Source organism: Pecten maximus, chromosome 13 (genome assembly GCF_902652985.1).
Source record: "Pecten maximus chromosome 13, xPecMax1.1, whole genome shotgun sequence".
In the NCBI taxonomy this organism is placed as follows: Eukaryota; Metazoa; Mollusca; class Bivalvia; order Pectinida; family Pectinidae; genus Pecten; species Pecten maximus.
Window position 1 is genome coordinate 29877586 of NC_047027.1, and position 19062 is coordinate 29896647.

Below are 19062 nucleotides of genomic sequence, written 5' to 3' on the forward strand. Positions count from 1 at the left end.
TACAGCCTAATATCTACAACGTACTATCTTGGATGTCCCCACAGCCCAATATCTCCAACGCACTATCTTGGATGTCCCCACAGCCCAATATCTACAACGTTAACGTACTATCTTGGAGGTCCCCACAGCCCAATATCTACAACGCACTATCTTGGATGTCTCTACAGTCGAATATCTCACATGAATTATCAGAGATAGAGACGAACCATTACCGGGACTGTCCCTACAGTCGAATATCTCACACGTACTATCCGAGATAGAGACGAACCATTACCGGGACTGTCCCTACAGTCGAATATCTCACATGAACTATCCGAGGTAGAGACGAACCATTACCGGGACTGTCCCTACAGTCGAATATCTCACACGTACTATCCGAGATAGAGACGAACCATTACCGGGACTGTCCCTACAGTCGAATATCTCACATGAATTATCTTAGATGTCCCTACAGTCGAATATCTCACATGAATTATCAGAGATAGAGACGAACCATTACCGGGACTGTCCCTACAGTCGAATATCTCACACGTACTATCCGAGATAGAGACGAACCATTACCGGGACTGTCCCTACAGTCGAATATCTCACATGAACTATCCGAGATGGAGCCAAACCATTACCGGGACTGTCCCTGCAGTCGAATATCTCACATGAACTATCCGAGATAGAGACGAACCATTACCGGAACTGTCCCTACAGTCGATTATCTCACATGATCTATCCGAGATAGAGACGAACCATTACCGGGACTGTCCCTACAGTCGAATATCTCACCTGATCTATCCGAGATAGAGACGAAACATTACCGGGACTGTCCCTACAGTCGAATATCTCACATCAACTATCCGAGATAGAGACGAAACATTACCGGGACTGTCCCTTCAGCAGAATATCTCACATTAACTATCCGAGATAGAGACGAAACATTACCGGGACTGTCCCTATAGTCGAATATCTCACCTGATCTATCCGAGATAGAGACGAAACATTACCGGGACTGTCCCTACAGTCGAATATCTCACATCAACTATCCGAGATAGAGACGAAACATTACCGGGACTGTCCCTTCAGCAGAATATCTCAATTGATCTATCCGAGATAGAGACGAACCATTACCGGGACTGTCCCTACAGTCGAATATCTCACATGAACTATCCGAGATAGGGACGAACCATTACCGGGACTGTCCCTACAGTCGAATATCTCACATGAATTATCCGAGATAGGGATGAACATTACCGGGACTGTCCTTACAGTCGAATATCTCACATGAATTATCCGAGATAGGGACGAACCATTACCGGGACTGTCCCTACAGTCGAATATCTCACATGAACTATCCGAGATAGAGACGAACCATTACCGGGACTGTCCCTTCAGCAGAATATCTCACATGAACTATCCGAGATAGGGACGAACCATTACCGGGACTGTCCCTACAGTCGAATATCTCACACGTACTATCCGAGATAGAGACGAACCATTACTGGGACTGTCCCTACAGTCGAATATCTCACATGAATTATCCGAGATAGAGACGAACCATTACCGGGACTGTCCCTACAGTCGAATATCTCACATGAATTATCCGAGATAGAGACGAAACATTACCGGGACTGTCCCTACAGTCGAATATCTCACATGAATTATCCGTGATGGAGACGAACCATTACAGGGACTGTCCCTACAGTCGAATATCTCACATGAATTATCCGTGATGGAGACGAACCATTACCGGGACTGTCCCTACAGTCGAATATCTCACACGAATTATCCGAGATGGAGACGAACCATTTCCGGGACTGTCCCTACAGTCGAATATCTTACACGTACTATCTTAGATGTCTCTACAGTCGAATATCTCACATGAATTATCAGAGATAGAGACGAACCATTACCGGGACTGTCCCTACAGCCGAATATCTCCCATGAACTATCCGAGATAGAGCCGAAACATTACCGGGACTGTTCCTACAGTCGAATATCTCGCATGAATTATCCGAGGTAGAGACGAACCATTACCGGGACTGTCCCTACAGTCGAATATCTCACATGAACTATCCGAGATAGAGACGAACCATTACCGGGACTGTCCCTACAGCCTAATATCTACAACGTACTATCTTGGATGTCCCCACAGCCCAATATCTCCAACGCACTATCTTGGATGTCCCCACAGCCCAATATCTACAACGTTAACGTACTATCTTGGAGGTCCCCACAGCCCAATATCTACAACGCACTATCTTGGATGTCTCTACAGTCGAATATCTCACATGAATTATCAGAGATAGAGACGAACCATTACAGGGACTGTCCCTACAGTCGAATATCTCACATGAACTATCCGAGGTAGAGACGAACCATTACCGGGACTGTCCCTACAGTCGAATATCTCACACGTACTATCCGAGATAGAGACGAACCATTACCGGGACTGTTCCTACCGTCGAATATCTCACATGAACTATCGGAGTGAGAGACGAACCATTACCGGGACTGTTCCTACCGTCGAATATCTCACATGAACTATCCGAGATAGAGCCGAAACATTACCGGGACTGTCCCTACAGTCGAATATCTCGCATGAATTATCCGAGGTAGAGACGAACCATTACCGGGACTGTCCCTACAGTCGAATATCTCCCATGAACTATCCGAGATAGAGACAAACCATTACCGGGACTGTCCCTACAGCCTAATATCTACAACGTACTATCTTGGATGTCCCCACAGCCCAATATCTCCAACGCACTATCTTGGATGTCCCCACAGCCCAATATCTACAACGTTAACGTACTATCTTGGAGGTCCCCACAGCCCAATATCTACAACGCACTATCTTGGATGTCTCTACAGTCGAATATCTCACATGAATTATCAGAGATAGAGACGAACCATTACCGGGACTGTCCCTACAGTCGAATATCTCACACGTACTATCCGAGATAGAGACGAACCATTACCGGGACTGTCCCTACAGTCGAATATCTCACATGAACTATCCGAGGTAGAGACGAACCATTACCGGGACTGTCCCTACAGTCGAATATCTCACACGTACTATCCGAGATAGAGACGAACCATTACCGGGACTGTCCCTACAGTCGAATATCTCACATGAATTATCTTAGATGTCCCTACAGTCGAATATCTCACATGAATTATCAGAGATAGAGACGAACCATTACCGGGACTGTCCCTACAGTCGAATATCTCACACGTACTATCCGAGATAGAGACGAACCATTACCGGGACTGTTCCTACCGTCGAATATCTCACATGAACTATCGGAGTGAGAGACGAACCATTACCGGGACTGTTCCTACCGTCGAATATCTCACATGAACTATCCGAGATAGAGCCGAAACATTACCGGGACTGTCCCTACAGTCGAATATCTCGCATGAATTATCCGAGGTAGAGACGAACCATTACCGGGACTGTCCCTACAGTCGAATATCTCCCATGAACTATCCGAGATAGAGACAAACCATTACCGGGACTGTCCCTACAGCCTAATATCTACAACGTACTATCTTGGATGTCCCCACAGCCCAATATCTCCAACGCACTATCTTGGATGTCCCCACAGCCCAATATCTACAACGTTAACGTACTATCTTGGAGGTCCCCACAGCCCAATATCTACAACGCACTATCTTGGATGTCTTTAAAGTCGAATATCTCACATGAATTATCAGAGATAGAGACGAACCATTACCGGGACTGTCCCTACAGTCGAATATCTCACACGTACTATCCGAGATAGAGACGAACCATTACCGGGACTGTCCCTACAGTCGAATATCTCACATGAACTATCCGAGGTAGAGACGAACCATTACCGGGACTGTCCCTACAGTCGAATATCTCACACGTACTATCCGAGATAGAGACGAACCATTACCGGGACTGTCCCTACAGTCGAATATCTCACATGAATTATCTTAGATGTCCCTACAGTCGAATATCTCACATGAATTATCAGAGATAGAGACGAACTATTACCGGGACTGTCCCTACAGTCGAATATCTCACACGTACTATCCGAGATAGAGACGAACCATTACCGGGACTGTCCCTACAGTCGAATATCTCACATGAACTATCCGAGATGGAGCCAAACCATTACCGGGACTGTCCCTGCAGTCGAATATCTCACATGAACTATCCGAGATAGAGACGAACCATTACCGGAACTGTCCCTACAGTCGATTATCTCACATGATCTATCCGAGATAGAGACGAACCATTACCGGGACTGTCCCTACAGTCGAATATCTCACATGAATTATCCGTGATAGAGACGAACCATTACCGGGACTGCCCCTACAGTCGAATATCTCACATGAACTATCCGAGATAGAGACAAACCATTACCAGGACTGTCCCTACAGTCGAATATCTCACATTAACTATCCGAGATAGAGACGAACCATTTCCAGGACTGTCCCTACAGTCGAATATCTCACATTAACTATCCGAGATAGGGACGAACCATTACCGGGACTGTCCCTACAGTCGAATATCTCCCATGAACTATCCGAGATAGAGACAAACCATTACCGGGACTGTTCCTACCGTCGAATATCTCACATGAACTATCGGAGCTAGAGACGAACCATTACCGGGACTGTCCCTACAGTCGAATATCTCACACGTACTATCTTAGATGTCCCTACAGTCGAATATCTCACATGAACTATCCGAGATAGAGACAAACCATTACCGGGACTGTTCCTACCGTCGAATATCTCACATGAATTATCCGAGATGGAGACGAACCATTTCCGGGACTGTCCCTACAGTCGAATATCTCACACGTACTATCTTAGATGTCCCTACAGTCGAATATCTCACATGAATTATCCGTGATAGAGACGAACCATTACCGGGACTGTCCCTACAGTCGAATATCTCACACGTACTATCCGAGGTAGAGACGAAACATTACCGGGACTGTCCCTACAGTCGAATATCTCACATGAATTATCCGTGATAGAGACGAACCATTACCGGGACTGTCCCTACAGTCGAATATCTCACATGAATTATCTTAGATGTCCCTACAGTCGAATATCTCACATGAATTATCAGAGATAGAGACGAACCATTACCGGGACTGTCCCTACAGTCGAATATCTCACACGTACTATCCGAGATAGAGACGAACCATTACCGGGACTGTCCCTACAGTCGAATATCTCACATGAACTATCCGAGATGGAGCCAAACCATTACCGGGACTGTCCCTGCAGTCGAATATCTCACATGAACTATCCGAGATAGAGACGAACCATTACCGGAACTGTCCCTACAGTCGATTATCTCACATGATCTATCCGAGGTAGAGACGAACCATTACCGGGACTGTCCCTACAGTCGAATATCTCACATGAATTATCCGTGATAGAGAGAACCATTACCGGGACTGCCCCTACAGTCGAATATCTCACATGAACTATCCGAGATAGAGACAAACCATTACCAGGACTGTCCCTACAGTCGAATATCTCACATTAACTATCCGAGATAGAGACGAACCATTTCCAGGACTGTCCCTACAGTCGAATATCTCACATTAACTATCCGAGATAGGGACGAACCATTACCGGGACTGTCCCTACAGTCGAATATCTCCCATGAACTATCCGAGATAGAGACAAACCATTACCGGGACTGTTCCTACCGTCGAATATATCACATGAACTATCGGAGCTAGAGACGAACCATTACCGGGACTGTCCCTACAGTCGAATATCTCACACGTACTATCTTAGATGTCCCTACAGTCGAATATCTCACATGAACTATCCGAGATAGAGACAAACCATTACCGGGACTGTTCCTACCGTCGAATATCTCACATGAATTATCCGAGATGGAGACGAACCATTTCCGGGACTGTCCCTACAGTCGAATATCTCACACGTACTATCTTAGATGTCCCTACAGTCGAATATCTCACACGTACTATCCGAGGTAGAGACGAAACATTACCGGGACTGTCCCTACAGTCGAATATCTCACATGAATTATCCGTGATAGAGACGAACCATTACCGGGACTGTCCCTACAGTCGAATATCTCACATGAATTATCTTAGATGTCCCTACAGTCGAATATCTCACATGAATTATCAGAGATAGAGACGAACCATTACCGGGACTGTCCCTACAGTCGAATATCTCACACGTACTATCCGAGATAGAGACGAACCATTACCGGGACTGTCCCTACAGTCGAATATCTCACATGAATTATCTTAGATGTCCCTACAGTCGAATATCTCACATGAATTATCAGAGATAGAGACGAACCATTACCGGGACTGTCCCTACAGTCGAATATCTCACACGTACTATCCGAGATAGAGACGAACCATTACCGGGACTGTCCCTACAGTCGAATATCTCACATGAACTATCCGAGATGGAGCCAAACCATTACCGGGACTGTCCCTGCAGTCGAATATCTCACATGAACTATCCGAGATAGAGACGAACCATTACCGGAACTGTCCCTACAGTCGATTATCTCACATGATCTATCCGAGGTAGAGACGAACCATTACCGGGACTGTCCCTACAGTCGAATATCTCACATGAATTATCCGTGATAGAGACGAACCATTACCGGGACTGCCCCTACAGTCGAATATCTCACATGAACTATCCGAGATAGAGACAAACCATTACCAGGACTGTCCCTACAGTCGAATATCTCACATTAACTATCCGAGATAGAGACGAACCATTTCCGGGACTGTCCCTACAGTCGAATATCTCACATTAACTATCCGAGATAGGGACGAACCATTACCGGGACTGTCCCTACAGTCGAATATCTCCAATGAACTATCCGAGATAGAGACAAACCATTACCGGGACTGTTCCTACCGTCGAATATCTCACATGAACTATCGGAGCTAGAGACGAACCATTTCCGGGACTGTCCCTACAGCCCAATATCTCCAATGTACTATCTTGGATGTCCCCACAGCCCAATATCTACAACGTACTATCTTGGATGTCCCCACAGCCCAATATCTCCAATGTACTATCTTGGATGTCCCCACAGTCCAATATCTCCCATATACTATCTTGGATATCCCCACAGCCCAATATCTCCAACGCACTATCTTGGATATCCCCACAGCCCAATATCTCCAATGTACTATCTTGGATGTCCCCACAGCCCAATATCTCCAATGTACTATCTTGGATGTCCCCACAGCCCAATATCTCCAATGTACTATCTTGGATATCCCCACAGCCCAATATCTCCAACGCACTATCTTGGATATCCCCACAGCCCAATATCTCCAATGTACTATCTTGGATGTCCCCACAGCCCAATATCTCCAATGTACTATCTTGGATGTCCCCACAGCCCAATATCTACCATATACTATCTTGGATATCCCCACAGCCCAATATCTCCAACGCACTATCTTGGATATCCCCACAGCCCAATATCTCCCACGTACTATCTTGGATGTCCCCACAGCCCAATATCTCCAATGTACTATCTTGGATGTCCCCACAGCCCAATATCTCCAATGTACTATCTTGGATGTCCCCACAGCCCAATATCTCCCATATACTATCTTGGATATCCCCACAGCCCAATATCTCCAATGTACTATCTTGGATATCCCCACAGCCCAATATCTCCCACGTACTATCTTGGATATCCCCACAGCCCAATATCTCACATGTACTATCTTGGATGTCCCCACAGCCCAATATCTCCCATGTACTATCTTGGATGTCCCCACAGCCCAATATCTCCAATGTACTATCTTGGATGTCCCCACAGCCCAATATCTCCAATGTACTATCTTGGATATCCCCACAGCCCAATATCTCCAATGTACTATCTTGGATGTCCCCACAGCCCAATATCTCCAATGTACTATCTTGGATATCCCCACAGCCCAATATCTCCAATGTACTATCTTGGATATCCCCACAGCCCAATATCTCCCATGTACCATCTTAGATGTCCCCACAGCCCAATATCTACCATATACTATCTCGGATATCCCCACAGCCCAATATCTCCAATGTACTATCTTGGATGTCCCCACAGCCCAATATCTCCAATATACTATCTTGGATATCCCCACAGCCCAATATCTCCAATGTACTATCTTGGATGTCCCCACAGCCCAATATCTCCAATGTACTATCTTGGATGTCCCCACAGCCCAATATCTCCCATGTACCATCTTAGATGTCCCCACAGCCCAATATCTTCAATGTACTATCTTGGATATCCCCACAGCCCAATATCTCCCACGTACTATCTTAGATGTCCCCACAGCCCAATATCTCCAATGTACTATCTTGGATATCCCCACAGCCCAATATCTCCAATGTACTATCTTGGATGTCCCCACAGCCCAATATCTCCCATGTACCATCTTAGATGTCCCCACAGCCCAATATCTCCAAGTATTATCTTGGATGTCCCCACAGCCCAATATCTCCCATGTACCATCTTAGATGTCCCCACAGCCCAATATCTCCAAGTACTATCTTGGATGTCCCCACAGCCCAATATCTCCCATGTACCATCTTAGATGTCCCCACAGCCCAATATCTCCAAGTACTATCTTGGATGTCCCCACAGCCCAATATCTCCAATGTACTATCTTATTATGCTCAACTAAAATACACAGGACAGTCACGGTGTTACAATGTCTGAATAATGATTATTTCATGCAAGGCTGGTCAGCCGAATACCGTATCTCTTTTTTTTTAAATTTCTGCCTGATGTCATCAAGTATTATTTTGAATACAAAATATGCAATGTTTCAATAAACACTTACAACAAAACAAAAGAAATATTACATTTTGACCATGATGCTCTCTTTATTTTCTTTGAAGAAAATGACATGAATTATATAATTTGACAAATGCTCTTGTCAAAACAGACACCTGTGTGAACTGACTATAATACACAGGCAAAATGTCTTGATGTCAATTTGACCTGAAAATGTTCACATGAAGCTGACCTGAAACATGAAGACATTTTGCTCTTAATTAAGAGATTATCAATCAAAACCGATCGTACAATGTTCCTTTTACACTGTAATTGTTTCTGAAAGCAAAAGGACCATGATCCTAAACAGTCACCCCAATTGAAAATATGACATTTACATGTTTCAAGAATTGATATACACGTTTATCTAAGACATCCTGTCATTGATGAACAAGAGCTTCCCAGGAAATTTTGGTAGACGTTCATCATAAGTACCTATTTTCCCCATTTGAGCACCAATAGCCCTCACCGTTATTATGAAACTGAAAATGCAGATTGTTTTTTTGAATGACGAACACACATTGACAGTTAGTAGGTCACCTGAGACTTTATCCAATAATATACAACTGTATATATAACAAATGAATGAACAATTTCCAGGATGAATTCTTATCCTTATTTTAAACTAAATGAAAAGTATCAATTTACAAGTTTGTTCACATAACACAAACATATTATGCAACAATTGTAAAACCATTAGCAAGGCAATTTTGGAACCTGAGATAATTTAAGTTGTAGTTTTATCTAAGCTGATGACAAGAAAATAAGTTGTTTTAAATTATCAACATACCCTCGAGTTCATTTTTTCTAATTTAAACTATCTGACGACAGTATATATGTCCTACGATAAAGTAATTTTTCCTCTCTCCAATATTTGTTGTCCTAACAGACATTGACAGTGAAGGTGACTTCTTGTTTAAGCCAACCAAATTTGCTTCACAATGCTAAACTAATCATCAGAGAAAATTAAGGTACAAAATTTGACACTGAATTCTAGATCTGTTGTTCTTGAAGTATGCTGTAAAGGTCAAACTATATTTGTAATTTAACCTTGAGAGCATATGCAAGGTCAAAGATCAAAGTATACTTTTCAATACCTATGAAATGAGGTGTGAGGCAAGTGAAGAAGAAAACAGATATCTTCTGATTGCACAGCGTTAAAAAAAAAATCAGCTCCCAGCTGTGTACATGATGCAAGTATCATGAAGTGACTTAATTAGATCTGATCTTGCACATTTGATATGACCATAGTGGCAAAAAAACAACTCCTAGCTGTGTACATGATGCAAGTATCATGAAGTGACTTAATTAAAAAAACTGATGAACAGATAGACAGATGCATTATACTCTGAACTTTAATGGACGTATCACAAAAGCAAACAAAGCTTTCATGAGTCGAGTTATAAATATCTACAAAGTCCAATTTTGTAAGTCATAACTACCTGGTGAAGATAAAGGCACTTCTGTTCTCCTCTATTAACACAGATATATAATATATATGATGGTGTCTAATGTTTCAGTAATTTTGCTGTTATTTCATTTTGTTTTTTCTTATACTGTTGAAACATTGCCCAAGCATTGTATTTGATCTGTTGACAATGGACATTTTTTAAACAGTTTGACTGCTTTTGGATTTTCAGAACTAAATCCTTCCTTGGTGGCTTCTTGTTTTTTATGACAGCAGGCAAAATCAAATCTTCTATTGCACTGCGTTGCTCTGGTTTCCATTGCATTCTTTGTTTTTTCAAAGGTGGATTTGCTGAAGAAGAAAAATCAATTACCTATTGTTTTTTACATGATGCAATATCAATTTAATGGGGTTTTTTTCTTTATGACATTTACCAAGAAGCTGGCTCATTAATTTTGTGAATGCCCCATATAATATGTCAGGGATGACATCTTATCCATTTATTTCACACAATTTGCTGATCAGGTAAATTATACTATTGTATTGAGCACTCCTAATCTTCAAATGAAGATGACTATCAAGAATATCTTACTTCTAAGATGTGCCATACTTTCATTGTAATATCAACTTACATTTACTAGGTCTAGATGTTTCCATTGCTGAATCAGAATCATCTACATCTGTGGATTCATCACGGGGCACTGAAAAAAAAATGAGCGGACAATTATTTCTTTAGAATAATTCACAACTGAAGTTTGAGAGGGAACCCATATGAACTAAAATTGTTAAATTTAATCATTTTATAATTTACTTCCAGCTTTTAACCATAACTAATATAATTATACTGAATATGCTTCAAGAAATTCCCTGAGTAGTTACTTAATGTCCAATTCTCTGAGTAATTGATGAATTGGTGAAGAAGGCTGCACAATATATCGCATAAGCTAAGTTGCATTGGTGAGTAACCGGTAAATGTTTACCTTTAAATTCCGGATCCCGATCAGAATCGTATAGTTCAGAATCATACTGTTCAATGTCTAGATCACATTTCTTTGTACTTTTCCTTTTGCAGAGAACCTTTTTTGGTCCTACTAGAAAGAAAATTTCCACACATTATAGCTACACAAAAGGAAATAATGCATAATAATATTGTTTGAATTTCGAAGTTCTAATCTATCTACAGCATATCATTCATTTTTTGTCCATTTTGCCAGACTTTGTTATATAAAGCCAAAATTTTGACAGCATGACTCTTATTACATTGTACATATACATGTACTATCACTTTCACCTACCTTGATCCAAGGAATGATCAGGCCAATAAAACATAGAAAGATGGACAGAGTTTTAAGAAATTGACATTTCCTTAGGATTTCTAAATCATATCGTCAAAATCTAGCAACTCGAATTGAAGAAAAAATGTTATGCAGTACCATTTGTACAATTTAATGTTAACCTCTAACTATGATAGGTACTTCCAATTATTGGCATGAAAGAAACTCAGAAGACAGCATTTGGTGACTGTACAACCCTTAGTTTTTGAGAAAGTACACTGAACATAAATTTCCATTTTTGACACAGCTGAAAATGGAAACAAAAAACTAACGTTTTGCTCAGCAAGTCAGAACAAAAAATATTTGTTACCTTCATCCTCTGCTTCTTCTTCAGAATCAGAAACAATAACAGCCATTCTCTTCACCCGTTTTCTTTTGATTGCTTTTTGTTGTCTTTCTAAGAAAGAAAATCACAACATAACATAGTTGGACATTAATTTTACACAAAAACATGTAAAATGTTGTAACTATTTCTAACTTCCTGTTAATGCAAACAAGAGGTGAAAGGTCTGCATCGCTCACCTGGTATTCATCCAAGTCTTATTACTTATTATTCTGGCCTGATTTCTCAAGCTTGGTAGTCAATAAATTCTTTATCGATCATTCTGACCTGATCTTAGCATGAATGATAACATGAATAGCGATGACTGATGAGAGAAAGATAGTTAACACATGTTCACATGTAAGAATGAATGATAGAAAAAGGTGACAAACAAATGTATATAAGAACGGATAATGAATGAGGGCCCTCCTTCGCGAGAACAAAATATTTTTCATAGGAAAAAAAACAAGAGATCCCAGAGGGATCTTGGCGCCCACCATTGAAAGATCTTTATTGGTTCTATGTCAGACTGATCTTTTCTCTGCATTTCCCTTCTTTCTCTTTTCCCCTGAATAATCTTATAACACAAGTGAACCTACACATGAAGTTTGAGGAAAACCCCTCCAGTTTTTTTCAAGAAATAACAATAGCAAACTTCAATTCTCAAAATCAAAGATGGCCGTCTGTTGAATATTTTGTTTTTCTGATCAAAAGTTTGAATTGAAATGGTACAACTTGGAACCTGCAAAATTTCAGAAAGATTCCTTTAGTACTTTCTGAGAAAAAGTGGTAACATACATCAATTGTTGAATTCCAAGATGGCCAGTTGTCGGCCATGTTGTTTTCCGATCTGTCCCAAAATAAAATATGCACAGCTAGGCACCAAGGGGAACATACATATGAAATTTCAGAAAGATTCCTTCAGTACTTTCTGAGAAACAGCGGTAACAAACATCAACTGTCAAAATCCAAGATGGCTGCCTGTTGGCCATGTTGTTTTTGGATCTGTCCCAAAATGAAATGTGCAAAACTAGGGACCAGAGGGAACATAATCATGAAATTACAGAAAGATTCCTTCAGTACTTTCTGAGAAATAGCGGTAACAAACTTCAAATGTCAAATTCCAAGATGGCTGTCTGTCGGCCATATTGTTTTCTGATCAGCCCCAAAATGGAATATGCACAACTGGTAACCAAGGGGAACATACATATGAAATTTCAGAAAGATTCCTTCAGTACTTTCTGAGAAACAGCGGTAAGAAACATCAACTGTCAAAATCCAAGATGGCTGCCTGTTGGCAATGTTGTTTTTTTGGATCTGTCCCAAAATGGAATGTGCAAAACTAGGGAACAAGGGGAACATAATCATGAAATTACAGAAAGATTCCTTCAGTACTTTCTGAGAAATAGCGGTAACAAACTTCAAATGTCAAAATCCAAGATGACTGCCTGTCGGCCATATTGTTTTCTGATCAGCCCCAAAATGCAATATGCACAACTGGTAACCAAGGGGAACATACATATGAAATTTCAGAAAGATTCCTTCAGTACTTTCTGTGAAACAGCGGTAACAAACATCAACTGTCAAAATCCAAGATGGCTGCCTGTTGGCCATGTTGTTTTTGGATCTGTCCCAAAATGGAATGTGCAAAACTAGGGACCAAGGGGAACATAATCATGAAATTACAGAAAGATTCCTTCAGTACTTTCTGAGAAATAGCGGTAACAAACTTCAAATGTCAAAATCCAAGATGGCTGCCTGTCGGCCATATTGTTTTCTGATCAGCCCCAAAATGGAATATGCACAACTGGTAACCAAGGGGAACATACATATGAAATTTCAGAAAGATTCCTTAAGGACTTTCTGAGAAACAGCGGTAACAAACATCAACTGTCAAAATCCAAGATGGCTGCTTGTTGGCCATGTTGTTTTTGGATCTGTCCCAAAATAGAATGTGCAAAACTAGGGACCAAGGGGAACATAATCATGAAATTACAGAAATATTCCTTCAGTACTTTCTGAGAAATAGCGGTAACAAACTTCAAATGTCAAAATCCAAGATGGCTGCCTGTCGGCCATATTGTTTTCTGATCAGCCCCAAAATGAAATATGCACAACTGGTAACCAAGGGGAACATACAGATGGAATTTCAGAAAGATTCCTTCAGTACTTTGAGAAACAGCGGTAACAAACATCAACTGTCAAAATCCAAGATGGCTGCCTGTTGGCCATGTTGTTTTTGGATCTGTCCCAAAATGAAATGTGCAAAACTAGGGACCAAGGGGAACATAATCATGAAATTACAGAAAGATTCCTTCAGTACTTTCTGAGAAATAGCGGTAACAAACTTCAAATGTCAAATTCCAAGATGGCTGTCTGTCGGCCATATTGTTTTCTGATCAGCCCCAAAATGGTATATGCACAACTGGTAACCAAGGGGAACATACATATGAAATTTCAGAAAGATTCCTTCGGTACTTTCTGAGAAACAGCGGTAAGAAACATCAACTGTCAAAATCCAAGATGGCTGCCTGTTGGCCATGTTGTTTTTTTGGATCTGTCCCAAAATGGAATGAGCAAAACTAGGGAACAAGGGGAACATAATCATGAAATTACAGAAAGATTCCTTCAGTACTTTCTGAGAAATAGCGGTAACAAACTTCAAATGTCAAAATCCAAGATGGCTGCCTGTCGGCCATATTGTTTTCTGATCAGCCCCAAAATGGAATATGCACAACTGGTAACCAAGGGGAACATACAGATGAAATTTCAGAAAGATTCCTTAAGTACTTTCTGAGAAACAGCGGTAACAAACATCAACTGTCAAAATCCAAGATGGCTGCTTGTTGGCCATGTTGTTTTTGGATCTGTCCCAAAATAGAATGTGCAAAACTAGGGACCAAGGGGAACATAATCATGAAATTACAGAAAGATTCCTTCAGTACTTTCTGAGAAATAGCGGTAACAAACTTCAAATGTCAAAATCCAAGATGGCTGCCTGTCGGCCATATTGTTTTCTGATCAGCCCCAAAATGAAATATGCACAACTGGTAACCAAGGGGAACATACAGATGAAATTTCAGAAAGATTCCTTCAGTACTTTGAGAAACAGCGGTAACAAACATCAACTGTCAAAATCCAAGATGGCTGCCTGTTGGCCATGTTGTTTTTGGATCTGTCCCAAAATGAAATGTGCAAAACTAGGGACCAAGGGGAACATAATCATGAAATTACAGAAAGATTCCTTCAGTACTTTCTGAGAAATAGCGGTAACAAACTTCAAATGTCAAATTCCAAGATGGCTGTCTGTCGGCCATATTGTTTTCTGATCAGCCCCAAAATGGTATATGCACAACTGGTAACCAAGGGGAACATACATATGAAATTTCAGAAAGATTCCTTCAGTACTTTCTGAGAAACAGCGGTAAGAAACATCAACTGTCAAAATCCAAGATGGCTGCCTGTTGGCCATGTTGTTTTTTTGGATCTGTCCCAAAATGGAATGAGCAAAACTAGGGAACAAGGGGAACATAATCATGAAATTACAGAAAGATTCCTTCAGTACTTTCTGAGAAATAGCGGTAACAAACTTCAAATGTCAAAATCCAAGATGACTGCCTGTCGGCCATATTGTTTTCTGATCAGCCCCAAAATGCAATATGCACAACTGGTAACCAAGGGGAACATACATATGAAATTTCAGAAAGATTCCTTCAGTACTTTCTGAGAAACAGCGGTAACAAATATCAACTGTCAAAATCCAAGATGGCTGCCTGTTGGCCATGTTGTTTTTGGATCTGTCCCAAAATGGAATGTGCAAAACTAGGGACCAAGGGGAACATAATCATGAAATTACAGAAAGATTCCTTCAGTACTTTCTGAGAAATAGCGGTAACAAACTTCAAATGTCAAAATCCAAGATGGCCACCTGTCATCCATGTTATTTTTTGATCAGCCCCAAAATGGAATATGCACAATTAGGCACCAAAGGGAACATACATCAGAAATTTCAGAAATATCCCTTCAGTCCTTTTTGAGTAATAGCGATAACAAACTTCAAATGTCAAAATCCAAGATGGCCACATGTCGGCCATGCTGTTTTTGGATCGGTCCTAAAAATGGAATATGCACAATCAGGCACCATGGGGAACATACAGAAGAAATTTCAGAAAGATTCCTTCAGTACTTTCTGAGAAACAGCGGTAACAAACATCAACTGTCAAAATCCAAGATGGCTGCCTGTCGGCCATGTTGTTTTTGGATCGGTCCCAAAATAGAATATGCACAACTAGGGACCAAGGGGAACATAATCATGAAATTACAGAAAGATCCCCTTTGTACTTTCTGAGAAATAGCGATAACAAGAATTGTTAATGGACGGATGGAAGGACGGAACGGCGGACGGAAGGATGGATGGACGACGGACCACGGACGAAAGGTAATTTGAATAGCCCACCATCATCATATATAGATAATACCAGTAATTGGTGAACTTTAGTGTTTGATACATGAAAATGTATACACACTCTTTTATGGTGCATGTATCATAGTACAAAAATGGTCATTTTAATAATTAGTGATATTTCAAGTATAGGTAAATTGTAGGAATATTTCAACATGAGACTATGGAATTTATATTGTTTATATTTTATTACTAGACATTTGAATTAGCTTGGCAATCAGTTTTATTAGAATCGTATTGTATTTTAGGAGCTTTGATGTTTTTAGGAGTCAGCCAGGTAAACTGGATTAGCCTTAATTGAGTTGACACATATCTACCTGTGAACCCTCCAGCTGACAGGTGGTCACTCAACAGGCTCAATTGAAGTAATTGTAGGATAAACACTTTGAGACAGAATAGGACTTTGTATGATTTACTACTGACCATAGCTGTTAGGTAATTGGTGTCAACATATATTAATTACTTTAGGCACCATCTAATAATTAAACTCCACCTCTTACTATTTTATTAACCTATGAAATTGAATGTTATAGTTTTTACTGTTTTGTAAAAAGTATACATAAATAGTTTTTAGAGAGAGAGAGAGGAGTGCAGAAGGAGAGAGCTAGATTAGGACCCAAGTGAGTGTGAGGGTGGTGGCCTTTTACAAGGACCCGTGGACTTTGACCAACTTTGAAGTAGGGGTCAGCACCAGAGTGGACACTTTATATAGAACTTCTGTATTGGTTGAACCTTAGTGAAATATTGATTCCAGTGAATAAAATAAATATCTAAGAAGAAGAGACTGTCTCCATGTTGTTTCAAAGGAAATTACAGTTCACCACGGGGTTTATATAAAAGGGGTTTCATCAGGGTGTGGCTTATTCTACCATTGCTAATTCCCCAAACCAATAACTGTGTAGCCACATCCTGAAGGACACAAACCCCAGAGTAACATCACCACCCCACACAAGGAAAACACACACCCCACAATCCTCGTGGTGACAGATGGTGCAGAATCTAAAAGACCGGACCTCTCAACAGAAGCCAAGCCAAACCAAAGGAACTAGGATAACAGCAGCTATAAACCTTGAGGACAGAAGCCAAAAAGAAACAAAAGTGAGTACAGCCACTTTGTGCTTTCCTTATAGACACATGTGACAAATTAAAATTTTTGTAATAATAATTTGTTTTTCAAATTAGGCTAGAATAACAGTATGGCTAATAGGTATAGAGAAAGTCTTTGTAGGAAAAATATGTGTAAACAAATGAGCCGTACAATTTCAAACATTTCAGTGGACAATGACGTCAAAATGCATAGTACGCCCATAGTAGGAAACAATTTTTTGTTAAAGTAGGAAGCCAAAAGGTTAAAGCTTTAGTTGATACAGGAGCTGACATATCCTGTGTTACAAACTCATTTGTAAAACAGTCATGTCCAGGGACAGAGATCAGGCCTTGCTATTTAAAAATGGTTACTGGTGTTTGTGGCGAACGTCACACAGTTCTTGGTCAAGCGGAAATCCCAATAAAAATTGATGGGTTGATTTTATACCAAGATTGTTTTGTTCTGGAAAGGTTACATTCTTACATTTTAGGTGTAGACTTTCTGAAAACCCACCAAGCAAACTTAGATTTCAACAATAATATATCAGTACTGAAAAATGGTTTTGCTCAAATATCTCTAATTTCTAAAGTAGCAGAAAATTTTGTAAAACTTACAGATAGTGTCACTATACCACCATTTTGTGAGGCAACTGTGAAAGTAAATATTTTTAATGTCCCAGAGAAATCTTCAGTTTTGTTAGAACCAAGTCAGACACTAAAAATGCATCATAATTTAGCTGGGAGTAAGTGTTTGACAACTGTTAATCAAAGGGAAGGGTTCTATCAATTTTTAAATCCAACCAATGCTGAGGTGCATTTACCAAAATTTACAACAGTAACCCTGGTTGCATCTCAGATAGATGACGAATCCATCACAACAATATCAAATACAAATGCCCAGAGAAATAGGGACAGCCATCAAAGAAATCAGGAAATACATGTACATAATGCACAGGACCTTGGGATATCATTAGATGATGCTGACTTAACCGAACAACAGAAACAAGATCTACTAGCACTTATTGGGAGAAAAAGGAAAGCTTTTGCTAAAGACTTATCTGAAATAGGGAGAACAAATCTTGTACAACACCGTATAGAGACAGGACATTCCAGACCAGTGTCATCACCTTGCTATAGAAAAACACCACAGCAAAGGGAGATAACTAAAAAACTGACAGAGGATATGATGAAACAAGGGATAATAGAGGAATCGACAAGTCCATGGCATTCACCAGTAGTTTTAGTCAAGAAAAAGAAACTTTCACCGGACCAACCACAGGAATATAGATTCGCTGTAGACTTTAGGAAGTTGAATGCTATCACAGAAGATATGCACTTCCCATTGCCAAGATTAGATGACATCCTTGACACAATAGGGGACTCAAAAGCTAGGATGTTCTCCACGCTGGATCTTGCAAGCGGATTCTGGCAAATACCATTGGACCCAGAAACAAAACACAAGTCTGCTTTTGTGACACATCAGGGTGTTTTTCATTTCAACAGACTTGCATTTGGACTCAAAAATGCACCAATGTCATTTCAGGCTTTGATGAACAGAGTGTTAAGAAACCCCAACTTCAAATCAGCATTAGTTTATATTGATAATATTTTGGT